Genomic DNA, 4512 nt, shown 5'->3' with positions numbered 1-4512 from the left:
TAGGAAAACTGAGGCTCTGAGATACCAGGTGCCCACCTAAAGTCACAGGAGCAAGTAAGCCAGAGAGCCAAGTGTCAAAATCCATGCGTGTGCTTTCCATTTCATGGGGGTGGGGCTGCAGTATTAGCAGGGATGAGGATGCAGGTGGGGAGTGAGCTCAGAAGTTGTGCAGTCTGAATTGCCTAAAACAGGGGAACGGGAAGGGATTCTTCCCCTTCATTCCACACAACCCTGAAGAGCCCTCAGCACGAAGGAGGCGCAGCTTTATTTCTCTGGTCCAATTCTTTTTCCCAGCCCTGGGCCATTAGTGAAGCATATTATAAGCCTCTCTGTTTGAGATAAGCATCCCTATTTACCTGGCAATCATTTGCTGGTAAGGGTTCTAAGGAAAGCTGACTAAATGGAGAGGAACGCGAATGAGGTCGCAGAGCGATGGCTGGAGCCCTGCCCTGCTTGCTGCCCTTTCCTCCAAGTCGCTGCCTCGGTCCCTTCTCCGGGCCTCCAGGAAGAAGAACCTTGTGTCGTAGGAGCAGTTATCCAAGCAGGTCTCAGTGGCCTGCGGAAACTCCTCCAGCTTCTCAGTGATGAAGCCGGTCTCCTGCAGGGCTACCCGCAGGAATTTCTCCTCCAGGGGCAGGAGCACCTCTTGACCCCCACCATGAAGAAGCTGGCCTCAAAGTCCCCGCTCAGCATCAGATGGCCCCTGGGCCGGGGCAGTGTCCTGAGGTGACGCAGGGTGTGCGTCCAGGCAGGCCTGCAGGGTGGGGCAGGCAGCCTTGAGGCACAGGGAGGAGATGAGGCAGTCGGCCAGGGGTGGGACCGCAGGTTCCAAGGGCTGTTGTTTCAGGATGTCACACTTGAGTACCTGGCGGATGGCTCTCCTTAAGCGCTCCTCCTTCTCGGCCCCCTGTCTCTGGAGTGGAGGGAAAGGGAAAGAGGGGCCAGCTGGGTCATGCTTATCGCGTAGACCGCGCACATCACTCCCAGCCATTCTCTGCTTGGCGCACAGGCTCCCAGAACAGCAGGTCGCTGGTTTTACAGATGAAGAAACTGAGTCCCAGAGAGAGACCTGGTCCTGAACCAGCTGTGGACAAAGTCAAGCCCAGAACCTGCCGACCCTGCGCTCAGCGCTCTGTCTACCTGCAGGTCCTCTGTCGGCAATGCACCCCTGACAGGTAGCCCATTCTCTTTCTACTAGTCTGTGTTTAACGCGACCCAGACAAGTGCCTCCAGAAACGGAAAGTCGGCCTGGAATCAGCTGAGCAAAACTACTAAGTGAGCTTGGGGCGCTTTGCTGGGGCCCCCAGTCTCTCCATTACCTTTCCCTCCCTTTGGCCCCTGGCCACTCCTCTCAACCTCCTCATCACCTCATACATTTCCTATACCTGTTCTCAGGATGCGGGCTGCATTCGTATTATTGTATGAATAAGGACTAGTACTTAAATGCTTACTCTTTCCAACTCTGTATTTTTTAAAAAGTCATAGTCTTAACATATACACACTACTATATATAAAATAGGTAAACAACAAGGACCTACTTATAGCACAGGGAACTATACTCAATATCTTGTAATGACCTGTAATGGAAAAGATCTGAAAAAGAATATATATATATATATATGTATATGTATAACTGAATCACTTTGCTCTACACTTGAAACTAACACAACATTGTAAATTAACTATACCTCAATTTTAAAAAATCAAAAAAAAAAAAAAAGCTATAGTCTTAAGCGAAAGGAATAAGAATCTAATGTACAACCTCAACTATCTTACCTAACTAGGGAGGGTGATACTCGGAGAGTGGAAGGGCTATGGTGGACCTTCCTGATGCCCTGAAATTCAATGAAAATACACAAGGTAAGTAAATTCTGTTCCACTTGCAGTGCAAGATTGTCTTAATTCTAACCCCTCTCTCCTGAGATCCACGAAAAGATTCCACAAGTTTAGAGCCCCCTGGAGCTTGTAACTGAAACAACAGGGGCACCAGCCAATCAGAATGGAGGCAGCCCAGCGGGTTCTCCATTTGCTTGGGCTCAGACCTTGGCATTCCATGTGGACCTTGGTGATGTTTCTTCCACACCAAGTTTGTCTCTAGCCAGCTCTTTCTGTTCCCTCTTTTGGTCTTTTTTTTTTTTTTTTTTTTGCGGTACGCAGGCCTCTCACTGCTCTGGCCTCTCCCGTTGCGAAGCACAGGCTCCGGACGCGCAGGCTCAGCGCCCATGGCTCACGGGCCCCGCCGCTCCGCAGCATGTGGGATCTTCCCGGACCGGGGCACGAACCCGTGTCCCCTGCATCGGCAGGCTGACTCTCAACCCCTGCGCCACCAGGGAAGTCCCCTCTTTTGGTCTTTATAGGATTCATATCTCACTCTTCCTCCTTTCTTCTCGGGACCCCACTGACTTCCTTCCTTCTTTGTCTCCATCTGCCTTGTCATTTCTACATGAGCCCCATAGAAAATTCTTGATTCGGGAGCTAAGTGAAGCTCCTGGTATCATGGAGACTCAAAAACAAACAATAACCCCCTTACCTGTTCCCCTCAAGCTCACGCACATATTTCACCACCGAGACCAGTCAAACGCCCCTGGCGTCTTCTTTAGCCACTTCTCCAGCTGTTGGCAGTTCTGTCTGGGTAGCTGATGGCAATGATCTCTTTGAAAGACTCGCAGGCAGAGAGGAGCTGGTAGACGGTGGGCCCAGAGCTGAGATCAACCAGGAGTTTTCCTTCCAGCCCACCTGTTTTAGAACAAGAATGTTCTGAATCATCAGTACCAACGCAGGGCTCTGAGGTCCACATTTCCCAAAAGGCTCCACTTTCCTTGTCCCATTGGGAGAGGCTACCGGGAGTCAACCATCTGGGAATGTAAACTCCAGGACTGGGAACTTTGCCTGCACTGACTGCCCCAGCTCACTCAGCATGGAGAGTCTTGGTAGGGTTAGTGTTAGAAGCAGGGGTAACATTCCAAAGATCAATCAGCAAACATTTATTAAGTACCAGCTCTATTCCAGAAACTCGCTTGGCAGTATGGGGACGAACAGGAGAATTCAGGGCCTGCTCACAGAGCCCTTGGTCTCCCCTTCCTGTCTTGCTTCCCTTCAGCCACGAGAGATTGTGTTGACACAAAATATCAGTAGCATTTGGACCCTGGCAAGGGGCTTCCAGGATAAACAACAAGGCTGAGAGGAGAGAAAATGAGCTGGACCCAGGGGTCCTGGCCGACTGCTACCCTTAGCCTGCTCACTTGCTCCTGGGTTCTGCTGCTACGTTTTGTTCGTCTGTTTGTTGTTGTATTCGTAGGGTACAGTAGCAAATAAATTGAAGCAGGCATCAAAGGCTTAAGAAAATTTGATGGCAGAAAATTTTAATTGGGAAAATTCTGGCTATCAGGTTATGTTTTATTCTCATGTGAATGATGAAAAGATACCCATTATATGATTTTAGTGGTCCAGCTGGCCTAGCACCTGTTTTCATGGGCTACCATGGTAAGCAGGCAGAAGAGTGGTGATGCTGAATTTGGAGCAAGGCTTTCTACACTTTCTGATGCCCTTGTAGTTTCTTTAGACAGTGATAGGGAGAAGACAGGCCCACTCAGGACCACCAGAGACCACAGCTCTTAGACTTTATGGGAGGAGGAAATCTGACCCCACCAACTTTGAGGGCATCCCACCATGCACCATACACAAACCAGGTGTATCTAAAGTCTTCCCGTAGGGGAGTTCCACACATTCTGAAGGTCCCAAGTTGCTGCCCATGTTCTGGCCACCCCTCCCCAGACCCACCCTAAGCCTGCCCTACGATTGAAGAAGACCAGCATCTGATTTAAAATTTGCATGGCCACCCCTCCTCCCATACTCCCCCATCTCTCCCCTCAGAGGTGAAGGAGACCTGCACCTGGTTTAAAAGTGATACTGTAGTGCTTTAGCAGGAAATGGAGGACTTCATCACCCAGGGGATCCTGGTTCATCTTGAAGTAGTCCAGGTAGGACGTGGGTTCAAAATTCTCCTGATAGACATCAGGCTCCTTGGATTCCTGAAGAGCCATGGAGAGCAGTAAGCTTTGTCCAGGAAGGAGCAGCAGGAAATCTAATTCCCTAGGCCCTTCTTTTTTTTGTTTCTTTCCATAAATTTATTTATTTATTTATGGCTGCATTGGGTCTTTGTTGCTGTGCGTGGGCTTTCTCTAGTTGCAGCGAGCAGGGGCTGCTTTTCGTTGCAGTGCACGGGCTTCTCATTGTGGTGGCTTCTCTTGTTGCGGAGCATGGGCTCTAGGCACGCGGGCTTTAGTAGTTGTGGCATGTGGGCTCAGTAGTTGTGGCTCGTGGGCTCTAGAGCGCAGGCTCAGTAGTTGTGGCACACGGGCTTAGTTGCTCTGCGGCATGTGGGATCTTCCTGGACCAGGGCTCGAACCCGTGTCCCCTACATTGGCAGGCAAATTCTTAACCACTGTGCCACCAGGGAAGTCCCCTTGGGCCCTTCTTGATGGGGCTCAGGCTTCGTCCTTCCCCATCCCC

At 50.5% G+C, this 4512-nt stretch overlaps 1 pseudogene across 1 annotated transcript; it reads right to left on the bottom strand.

The window, feature by feature from the left end:
* Window positions 1-382: 382 nt before the first annotated feature.
* On the bottom strand, window positions 383-4043 carry LOC307190438 (nicotinamide N-methyltransferase-like; annotated as a pseudogene). The gene is made up of 3 exons: window positions 3893-4043; window positions 2531-2757; window positions 383-913 (listed from the first exon to the last, which is right to left on the bottom strand). The product of its transcript is annotated as a nicotinamide N-methyltransferase-like (transcript).
* Between the last annotated feature and the right edge of the window lie 469 nt (window positions 4044-4512).

This window comes from Stenella coeruleoalba, assembly GCF_951394435.1.
Source record: "Stenella coeruleoalba genome assembly, chromosome: 8".
In the NCBI taxonomy this organism is placed as follows: domain Eukaryota; kingdom Metazoa; phylum Chordata; class Mammalia; order Artiodactyla; family Delphinidae; genus Stenella; species Stenella coeruleoalba.
This window is presented reverse-complemented; position numbering and strand designations above follow the sequence as displayed.